This window comes from Onychostoma macrolepis, chromosome 02 (assembly GCF_012432095.1).
Source record: "Onychostoma macrolepis isolate SWU-2019 chromosome 02, ASM1243209v1, whole genome shotgun sequence".
NCBI lineage: Eukaryota > Metazoa > Chordata > Actinopteri > Cypriniformes > Cyprinidae > Onychostoma > Onychostoma macrolepis.
Genome location: NC_081156.1, coordinates 14,872,851 through 14,884,739, shown reverse-complemented (window position 1 = coordinate 14,884,739; position 11,889 = coordinate 14,872,851). Strand labels below are relative to the sequence as shown.

Below are 11,889 nucleotides of genomic sequence, written 5' to 3'. Positions count from 1 at the left end.
AGCCATTGAATGTACATCAATTGCATAGGTCTACTCGTTATTCCGGTGCATTATAGGATTGGAGTGCACTCCATAATGTTCACTATGGTTTCAGACACCACGACAAAATGGCTGTCCCCTCCAATACTGCCCTAGTTAAGTGTATAGGGGGTGATTTCAGACACAGCCAGTCACGTTTTATTCCTAAATGAATCAGTGTTTTGAACGAGTCATTTGAATGAACAAGTCAATTACTTACTTAGACGCTTGCCGCCACCTACTGGTGTAATGATATAACCTGCAGAAAGAGTTGCTGAAAAAAATCTCCAACACTAATGCAATCTTGCTGATTAATGTATTTAATTTAATTAGTAATTAAACTTGTTTAAAATAATTTTTTTGAGTCACATAAGTGATAAATCACATTAATTAGCCTCATTTATGAGGTTCCGTGCATAAGAAGACACGCATGCAGTGAAGAAAATCCCAGTCTTTTTGGCATTTACAGTAAACTCCAGACTCAACTGCTTTTTTCATATATCATTTTTCATAATTGCAGGGAAAGATATGTTTTTGCGAGGGAAGCCTGCGAATAGCCTCCCTGTGGTGAGTGTTGTCTGTGTAAACAGGCCGGTTGCTAGGGAGCGGAGCTGTCAGATGATGTGTGTTATTGTGGAGCTCTGGGCCCTTGGCACGGCGCAAGCGAGCCCGAGATCAGAGTGTGGATCTGGGCCGCTTCTCCACCTCGCTCCCTGAGATCTCTTAAAAAGCCATTAATGAACATCTGGTTGAGATTACTTCAATATTGCCATCAGCAAGAGAGCGCTGGCAAACACAGCAACCCTCTATGTGTGGCTGCACTTTTCCCATTTCTCCTCTTCACTCTGGGCTTAAAATAGTTTATGTGCTCTTTTGAGTATCATTTATGATAATGAGAAAATAAGCAGCTGGTACAGACTATTGTCCCCTATGAACCCTGATCTAATATTGGCCTCATGTGGTCAACCTAAATGCACTGAGGCAGTTTTCCACCAATGTGACATTTTCTGTAGCCCAAAATACATTACAGCAGAGGTGATGCTTTTAGGTATTTGGTATGAGAGTATTCATAATGGCTGTTGTTGTTTATAAGATATGCCGAAAGTCCTGCATCCTGTTTTGCACATTTCCATCAGCTGATTCACTAAGTCTAAGCAGGATGTGGTTTAGGCTGTTAAAGGCATTGTGAAAGCTATTAATAAATGAGTCATTTAACCCAAACCGAGATTTCATAATATGCCATGTTTTTTTAAAAAAAAAACATGCTTTAGAGGGCTGTAAATAGGTCCAAATAAAACACCACTGCATTTCTGCACTAGCCACAGGTGTCCCGGACTGACATTAATTTGTACTCTTAATGTTCTGTTGTTATATGATGACTGTGACTAAATGATGACACAAATCAGCAGACACGGTTCACATATAACTCATTACTTGTTCATTAAATGTACATGTAACCCTTTTGGATATGGTCACAAAATTTCTTTCAAAGATTCAATTTTATTGGTGTAAATGAGCCATTAAACTAAAACTTGCATTTGTTGATTAAGCAGGAAGGGTCATCTCTGAGGTAGATTCTCTTTGTAACCAATTAAAAGTCTTTGGTTTTCATTACATTACAAATCATTGCACTGATTAGCATAAAAATGTAACATAATATCTTCAGCAGGAGAGAAAAATACCATTTAAACTCGCGTAGTACTTGTGTAATACAGTGCAAATCAATTGATTGGTGTTTTTAATAGTTTTAATGGTACTTTTGCCATTTGATTTGGTGTTTCCTAGTCACCATATTTGTCATATTTTACACTGTTTAGGAAGGTAGCATTTAAAAAAAAAAAAAAAAAAAAAACTATAATATTGTGAAATATTTTAACAATTTAGAAGGACTCTTTTTTTGTTTTTAAATATTGTGTACATTATGAATAAATGTGTACATTATGAATAAAGTGTAATTTATTCCTTTTTAATTACTCTTCAACAAGTCGTTTCTCCAGTCTTCAGTGTCGCATGATCCTTCAGAAATCATTCTAATATGCTGATTTTCTGCTTAAAAAATATTGACACATTTTACTTAATATTTTTGGTGGAAACTGTGATACATTTTTCAGGATTCTTTGATGAATATTAGTTCAAAAGAACAGCATTTACTTGAAACAGAAATACTTTGTAACATTTTAAATCTCTTTATTGTCAATTTTGATCAATTTAATGCATCATTGCGAATAATAAACAAGTTTAAAAATCATACTAACCACAAACATTTGAATGGTAGTGCAATGTTAGTTTCAGATTCAGTATTACCATCAGCTTTTGTGCGCTAGCTATAAAACATACTTTCCTCCTTACCATAAACAACTGAAACACAATGGGAATATTTCTAAGTTAATTACTTAAAAAAAACACACACACACAGAAAAAGGGACAGCAAAAGGACAACAAACTGTTCTGGCTGTTTAGAGTTTGTACGCATTGTGTCCCTTCAACCAAGCGTGCAGCCAATAAAGTCCACTGAGAAATGAAAAATGTCTTTATGGCTAAGCTTGAAAAGATGACAGATCTCAGCATCTCACACTAATCAAATCCTCCTGCAGTAGCCAGGGCCAGTGAAATATATGGAGCTGACCACAAAGAGTTAAGCGTGTGAGAGTGTGCGCGAAACTTGCAGTGTGAAGCCCACTTGCCATGTGTTAAAGCGAGTTTAATAAGTGCAGCAGCAGCAGCAGTTAGGAAGATTGAGTGATATATGTTCCATATGGAGCTGAACTCTCTCAGCCTGTCAACTGTGAACCAGTACAACACCAGCAGGCCACTTCAGGGGTGTCATAACATTCACTCTAAACACACTCCCTATTACCTTATACATCTATCATGGCTGGATCTCCCAACAAGATCAGGTGTGAGTTTCTCTACCCTTTAAATTAAAAGAACATGTGCTAGTTATGCTGTCAAGTTTTCAGTTTTCTGTTGATCTGGTAGATAGTCACAGTTTAGTTCATTGTTTACAAACTTAGTTTAATTGCAAAGCATTTCAGATCAACCATGTCTCTCACTTCTGAAGCATCATGACAGTTTTTATACTCAGTTTATGCAGTCTTGACCATTGGAATACACTGAAGATGACTGTCTGTCTAGACTGTGACAGAAACGGATGCATCATTCGGTACTCTGATCAACTGAATATGCTAAACTTCCTTGTGCTGGTTTATGGTGCGGTTTCTATTGCTCTTATTGTGGCCTCTAAATTGTTGTTGTCTGGCTGAGGTCAAAATATTGCTGTCTCTACCATGAGGACCTTTTAAGAGGTAATATTGAACTTGCATGCATGCTTACTGTCTGAAGCAGAGCTGACTAATAAAACATTTAAGGAAAAAAATTGCTGGATGTTAATTTAATTTAATTTAATTCAAAAAATGGATTTTTCATTTTTTATTTAATTTATTCAAAAAGTAAAAATGTATCCACCGTTTCTGAAAAAAAACTATTAAGCAGCACAATTGTTTTCAACATTCATAATGATAATAAATGTTTCTTGAGCAATAAATCAGCATATCTGAATGATTCCTGAAGAATCACGTGACACTGAAGACCGGAATAATGGTTTTTGAAAATTCAGCTTTGCCATCAAAATAATAAATTGTAATTTTACAATATTTTATGCAGCCTTGGTGAGCATAAGATACATAAAAAAATAAAAATTTCAAAGGCACATTATTGAATGGTATTGGTAAAAAAAGAAAAAGAAAAAAAAAGCTTTTGACACTTAAAAGTACCCCAAATCCAAAACATTACATTACATAACAGCTTAAGCCCAAGATTCTTTTTATCCTTGAAATTACAGAGAGCCAATGTTATTTTTCTGTAACAGAGGCCAACTTTCAGAGAGAATGAGAACACTCCTTTGTTCTAACTTTTCCTAAGACACAATGGAAGTGCTTCTTTTTCTGAAGGAGTTCCTCCAGAGCCATTTAAAAGGTTTCATATTTTCCACTCTGCGTGTCCAGGACATTTACAGTTGGCGTCAGAATATCAGTTGGTCTGAGGGGAGGTACTTTGAAGTGTTTGTGGTATCACCACATCTGCGGGCAAGATGTGCGCCCGACGGGGAGGGGGTGTCGGGGGGTGTTGAATATTGCCTGTCTTCTCCCACATCATGTGACAATGAACAACATTCCTTAACTCTTTCTGGAGCAGACGCACGTTGTGAAACTCTTCCCATCTTCATTCCACATCAGCACCGACATAAATCTGCACACGGAACTATGATCAGTGGCCATGTTTTTTCTTCTGATTAATGATGGACTTGGCTGAGGTGCTTATAAGACTCAAGGGGAGCCTCCATGCTAAGCAGTACTTCAGTTAATTGTTTTCAGAAGGAGCCGCCTCAGGAGGTTACAGTGAAATGTGTCCTACAAAGATTTACATTTCAACAGTTATTATAATATAAAATGCAAATGACAGTAAGCTGAAAAAATGGATAGTTCACCCAAAAATAAAATTTCTGTCATTAGTACTCACCCTCAAGTTGTTTCAAAGCTGTATGAATTTCTTTCAGCTGTTGAGCACAAAAGAAGATATTTTGAAGAATGTGAGTAACCAAGCAGTTAACTGACTGAAGACTACAGAAGTCAACGGCCAATGATAAATGTTTTGGCTGTGCTAACCCTGTCCCAGAGCAGAGTTTCATAACCCAAGGTAATTAGCGGTACTAACCTGCTTCTAAATTACAAGTGTGCAGTGCTGGGGTCCCCAGTGCTGGGGACCAGTAACTAATTACAGTACATGTAACGGAATTACGTAATTTAATAACAAAACAAATGTAACTGTAATCAACAGCAGGCCCGGTTCTACGGGGTGCTAAACGAAATCAATAGCACCCTCAGTTAAACATTTGGCTAGCAGTTTGCGCTCTGGTGATCGGTTTCTATTTCAATGTGTTTTTGCAGCGTTGAATGTAGCCAATAACAGACATATCTGTTGATTTCTTGAACCCAACAGCCAATCAGAGGCGTTTAAGTTAGAATCCACTCACCAAGCTCAAATTTGGAGTTTTTGTTCAGGTGTAGGCTATATTAGGGATGCACCCGGTACGTATCGGGCCCGATACTGATCTCCTGTACTCCTACTCGTACTCGTTAAAATGCCCCGATACCACACAGCATGTGATAAGTGCCATATTCAGACAAAGAAACACCGACAACAGAACAACAGGAAGCAGCATGGAGTTATTAGAGATTAAGGATGTCTACGAAGCAGATGTATGTTATGAATGATGTTAAACATTCAGTATTAATGCCTGTACAGCTGATGTGCGCGAGCTGATAAACAAAGCACGCTGAGTGGATTGAGCGCGCGCCGGCGCAGATGCGCGAGCTTGTCGAGTGAATATCCCTTTCTCACAGACATCACTGGAAAGTTTGTAGTTCAGTCGGATATGTCAAAAACAAGTAAAACAATGCACAAGTTACTTAACGGTAGGGAGGGAGGGAGAGAGCGAGCGCGCACTTATGTTGTGTGATCTTTATTGATGTTCGCTCACTTAGCACGCATCATTTGGATTAAAACTAAATAGTAAATATAAGACAATTTATAGGGGCTTTCACTATAAACATAATTTATTTTCAACCTTAAGCATACACGACTTTCTGGCGAAAGTGAAACTAGCAGCCTCTGTGAAATGCGCTAGGCTGTACTGTACTTGTCCCTCTCATTCTGCACCAGTACAAATGTGCGTTTCAGATGAAAAAAAAAAGACTTCCATTTCAAAACGCGTGATTACAGTACTAAGCCGCTGCAATGGAGTAGCTCTAATGCGATTAAATTAAAGATGATGTATCATAGAGCAAAAAAAAAAAAAAAAAAAGAACATTGAAATTAACAAAAACTTGTAAAATACATTTTAATGTGCATAATTAAGTGTGAAAATTACCGAAGGATATACAGTCAAACCAAAAAATATTCAGAGAACAAATATAATTTTTGATATTTTTTACTAGTGGGTGCAGGACATTATACTTCATTTATGTAACTGAGGATGGCAAAATAAAGTAAATTGTCATATATTATACCCAAAAATTCTTCATACAGTGGACTACCAATAAAATGTATACAAATTTGGAACCAAGAATTATTCAGATCGAGTCTGGGAAAAAAATTCAAGTTCAGGTTTGCATGAACCTGGTTGACAGCATACCCAGGAGACTACAGGCTGTCATTAAGGCTATAAGGGCGGCCTGACAAATTATTGATAGTTGTGTAAATATTGTCATACTAACAGCTATCTGTATAATTTTGGTTGATTGTAATCCATGACATACCTTTGTATCAAAGTTATCTGACTTTATCAGGCTGAATTTGTTCTGACACAGTTTAACTCTGAATGCTTGTCATATTTTATTAGCATAAACTATAGCGAATTAACCGTGATAATGTGAGAAATATTGAAGCTGTCTGAATAAATTTTCAAACCTATATCGGCAATTAATCCGATACAGTATCGGATCGGCAAGTATACCAAAAATAAAAGTATCGGTATCGATATGCATCCCTAATATATATATACAGTGGGGCAAAAAAGTATTTAGTCAGCCACCAACTGTGCAAGTTCTCCCACTTAAAAAGATGAGAGAGGCCTGTAATTTTCATCATAGGTATACCTCAACTATGAGAGACAACATGAGAAGAAAAAAAAATCCAGAAAAATCACATTGTAGGATTTTTAAAGAATTTATTTGCAAATTATGGTGGAAAATAAGTATTTGGTCAATAACAAAATTTCATCTCAAAATCTCACGATACATGGCACCATTCATTCTTTTGTTTACACGGATCAGTCGTCCTGGTCCCTTTGCAGAAAAACAGCCCCAAAGCATGATGTTTCCACCCCCATGCTTCACAGTAGGTATGGTGTTCTTTGGATGCAACTCAGCATTCTTTGAGTTTTTACCAAAAAGTTCTATTTTGGTTTCATCTGACCATATGACATTCTCCCAATCCTCTTCTGGATCATCCAAATGCTCTCTAGCAAACTTCAGACGGGCCGGACATGTACTGGCTTAAGCAGGGGGACACGTCTGGCACTGCAGGATTTGAGTCCCTGGCGGCGCAGTGTGTTACTGATGGTAGCCTTTGTTACTTTGGTCCCAGCTCTCTGCAGGTCATTCACTAGGTCCCCCCGTGTGGTTCTGGGATTTTTGCTCACAGTTCTTGTGATCATTTTGATCCCACGGGGTGAGATCTTGCGTGGAGCCCCAGATCGAGGGAGACTATAAGTGGTCTTGTATGTCTTACATTTTCTAATAATTGCTCCCGCAGTTGATTTCTTCACACCAAGCTGCTTACCTATTGCAGATTCAGTCTTCCCAGCCTGGTGCAGGTCTACAATTTTGTTTCTGGTGTCCTTTGACAGCCCATTGGTCTTGGCCATGGTGGAGTTTGGAGTTGGACTGTTTGAGGTTGTGGACAGGTGTCTTTTATACTGATAACAAGTTCAAACAGATGCCATTAATACAGGTAACGAGTGGAGGACAGAGGAGCCTCTTAAAGAAGAAGTTACAGGTCTGTGAGAGCCAGAAATCTTGCTTGTTTGTAGGTGACCAAGTACTTATTTTACCGAGGAATTTACCAATTAATTCTTTAAAAATCCTACAATGTGATTTTCTGGATTTTTTTTTCTCATTTTGTCTCTCATAGTTGAGGTATACCTATGATGAAAATTACAGGCCTCTCTCATCTTTTTAAGTGGGAGAACTTGCACAATTGGTGGCTGACTAAATACTTTTTGCCACACTGTATATATACATATATATATATATATATATATATATATATATATATATATATTGTATATATTAAGGTTAGAGCACCTTCACTAATTTAAGAAGCACCCTCAGTGATTTGATTCTAGAACCGGGCCTGAGTAACAGTTATTGTGTATTACAAAGGGGGTTATATCTATTATATTGCATTTACTGCTTTAAAATATGAGACACCAATGTTTCAGGAGTTTAGGATACAGAACAGGACACATGCTTATTCAATAAATGTTTTATTTTCTATTTGGGTTTATGTATATGCTTTATTGTTTAAGATTAACAGTTTTTTCCCAAGTCATTGTTAAATTCCAGTGTTTCCTGTCATAGCTATGCAAAGATTTGATTTAAAAACAGTATCACAGGTGTTAAACTATTTCTTGTCATGATTTTAAATCTGTATTTAACCTCAGAATGATCTCAAAGTAAAAAGAGGTGCTAAAGTCTGATTTTGTGGTGGCTGTGCATTAAAAGGAAGTTATTATAATCTTAATTCAAGTGATGAAGGATTATGAAAGTCTGACAATAATCAGTTTGAAGAAATACTCTAAGGTTAACCCTGCCAGCTTTAAATGTTTGAAAATGATTAACAATTGAAAACATTATAAATTGAGAAAAGTAATCAAATGTAATCAGTTACATTACTGTAATAAAGTAATTGAAATAGTTACACTACTTATTACATTTTAAATAGGATAACTTGTAATCTGTAACCTATTATATCTCCAGTAACCTTCCCAACACTGCAAGTGTGAAGCGTACCTTTACCCCGGGTTAAAATCTGGGTTTAGAACAACGATAACCCAGGGTTAAACACAGTGTGAAAAGCCCTTTTGTTTTATTTACAGCTTTGATAAATCATTTTTTACAGTGAATGAATGGTTTGTGTGGTGATGTAGTATGAGGGCCCCTGTGTTTGATCCCATTTTGTTCTGTTACCTTATGCATATTATTGGTGTCAGACGTGGCGTGCCGCTCACCTACGGGTCATACGAGGCATGTGCATAAAACATGAGAGGGAAGCCAGAGAACTGAACGAGTGTCAAGTAGCTTTTGACGTGTAATGACTTCTGAAGTGAGCGTAATGACCCTGAAGGTCACACAGTAGTTTGAAAAATGTTCCCTCAATGTTCTGGGCACAATTTTAACAAGTTCAGCCAATATAATTAAGTCACTGCTTTTTATTAAAAAAATGTTTTCCATTTGCGATCAGTATTCCGATGTTTTTTCAGTCTGTCAAAACAGTAAAAATTCTAAATATAGCTAAATACCTTATTGACGCAAATTGTCAACAGTAAAATCACACTGTTATGAAGTACTGAAACAAACAAGCTGGCTCGTAAATGTAGGGCAGCACCAATCCAGTCAGCCCACTGGCACCACACACATCCCACAGTCTGACACATGAAAGTACCTTCAGCTCAGTTACAACAGAACCACAGGACAGCAACTTCATCAACAGTTCAGTCTGCAATAACCATAACAGCCACACCACAGTCATTTTCACATTTCATTGATACCAAATGCGCTGCCAGTAATATGCCAAATGGGACGCCTTTTTCATAAGCTCTCGAGCTCTTCTGCGTTTCTCAGACAGACAGCAGTGGAGCCATTTGTAACCATTATTAAAGTCATATTTCACAGCTTTGCCTGTAAATCACCCTGAAATGTTTCAGATTAGTTGGATTACTGTTTTACTTTGCTGTTACTGCTGCAGTGCATGCTAGACGGCTGTAATGTATCAGAGGGTGGTTTGCAGGGTGGGCCGGGGAAACAAGCATCGTGTTTCGTGGTGGGACAAAAATGTGCCATATAGCAAATGACTGTAAGCAGAGCGGGCACGCCGTGTGTTGTTGCCATGATATATGGTAAATCTTCAAAACATCAGAAGCAGTGAAATCATTAAAAGTTTAGCCCTGACTGTGATGCATCTGTAAAAAGGAGGTAAAAGTATTTTATGAGTGCAACGTTACACCTGAAAATATCCCTAAAAACACTGGCCAGCTTTCAAGGGACATCATTGTCTGTTTCAATGTCTCTTGTCTTATGGAATGACAAGAGATAAATGTGGGACTAAAGTTCTGAAATAAACATCTGAGAGAAAAAAAAAAGGTACCACAGGAGTGCAACGTTAAACTTTAAAATAACATTGGCCTGTTGTCTTATAGAAACATTAACCATACTGTAAAACGGTGTTAGACAAAAATGTTTATGTAACATTTTTTAACATTACAAAAAATGTAACATTAAGTAAATAAACAAATAAATGAAAGTTTAGCCTTGACTGTCACACAGCCAAAGAAAAAAAGCTACCATGAGTACAACTTTAAACCTATATGTATGCTTTAAATGTCAATTTGTTGCCTTATGGAAATATTAACATTTGCTCAACTTGTTGCAAAACTGTTTTATTTAGCCAAATATGTTTTTTTGTTTGTTTGTTTGTTTGTTTTGTTTTTTAACCATTTATTTACCTTATCAAAAATAATAAATGAATGAAAGTTTAGCCTTGACTGTGATACATCTGAAGAAAAAAAGATACCATATGAGTGCAACATTAAACTACACTGTAAAACCGAACAGTGAAATGAATTAAATGAAATGAGTTAATGTCACACAAATAATAATGAAAGTTCATTGGACTTAATTGAAATAAGTTCTGTAAACTCAAAATGTCGTTGTAGTAAGGTGAACTTAAAATTATTGCGTTTTCTAGTTCCCAGCATGCTTTGCATCAGACAACAAGGAAAATAAATGTAGAAATTAAGTGTTATTTTGTGTGTTTTTGCACAAGATTAACATAGAGAGACATACGTTAGTACTTAAATGTTGTGTTATGTTAGGATTTACATAGGTTTCTGTTATGTTGGTTTTGTAGTGTTACCGTTGTGGTGAAGAGTAGAGCCTGTGGTTAGGTTAAGGATGGACAGAAAAACTTCAATATTATATACGCTGTATGTTTTTGCAAGTGTTGTTGTGAGTCTATTAGATAACTACATTAGCATGTGCCAGTGTGCTGTTGATAACTAGCACTAAACTATAAAGATCTGAATGGATGTGCTGTTGATGGAAGCAAGTTGTATATTTAAGGGATAATCAACGGCTAGCTGTGCATTAAACGATTTGAATGCACGATGTGGAGGCGAAGAACCGCCCGACGCGCAGCGGAGGTCATTTGCCATTATGCCATGGTCATTTGCCAGCATTCACATATTAAAGATATTAATATTTGCGCTGCAATATTTGACCGGAAAGATAAAAATGACGGTTATTTTCGTCTGTATTACTATTCAACTGTAACTGTATGTTACTATGGTTACCAATGTTTATAGGAAGCGCATTAATATAGAACGTGATTAAACTGACCTGGAACTACCTGTGCAGTTAAACTAATTTAATCAACACCTGCCAGCCAATCAGAATCGAGTGTTCAGACAGACCATGGCATAAACGGTAATTATCTTTGTGATAAGTGAGGTGGGATTACGGAACCAAGGCTTGGCTTGGCTCCCAATTTATAAAAATTTAGTTCGTTTACTCAAATGTTTTGAGGCAATAAGTTTCCTCAAGATTCTTAACTTATCAGGTTTAACAGAGTATATATGCTTCACATATTGGTCTGTTATCTGATGAAAATAGTAACATTTGCTCAACATGCTGTAAAACTATGTTGTTGTTGTTTTTTAGCCAAAGATGTTTCTTTCCCATTTATCAATCAATAACTCAATCAATACACTCTTAAAAATAAAGGTGCCTAAAAGGTTCTTCACAGCGATGCCATAGAAGAACCATTTTTGGTTCCACAAACAACCATTCAATCAAAGCTTCTTTAAAGAACCATCTCTTTCTTACCTTTTTATAATCTGAAGAACCTTCTTTCGCCACAAAGAACCTTTTGTGAAACAGAAAGGTTCTTCAGATGTTTTTAAGAGTGTAAATCGGGGGGGAAGGGGGAGTAGTGAAGTGTTAGACTTAAAATTATTCCTACATAAAACCATGGGCCAGCATTGTCTGTCTCAAATGTTTTTGTCTCATGAAGACATTAGTATTTGCTTGCTTA

At 36.8% G+C, this 11,889-nt stretch overlaps 1 long non-coding RNA gene across 2 annotated transcripts; it reads right to left on the bottom strand.

Annotated features, from left to right (window-relative positions):
• Positions 1–2,008: 2,008 nt before the first annotated feature.
• LOC131553192 (uncharacterized) lies at positions 2,009–5,340 on the bottom strand. Of its 2 annotated transcripts, none has more exons than XR_009274124.1 (3): positions 5,051–5,340; positions 4,537–4,573; positions 2,009–4,427 (listed from the first exon to the last, which is right to left on the bottom strand). It is a non-coding gene; the product is annotated as an uncharacterized LOC131553192 (long non-coding RNA). The 2 variants fall into 2 exon arrangements; XR_009274125.1 differs by lacking the exon at positions 5,051–5,340 and adding an exon at positions 4,732–4,813.
• Between the last annotated feature and the right edge of the window lie 6,549 nt (positions 5,341–11,889).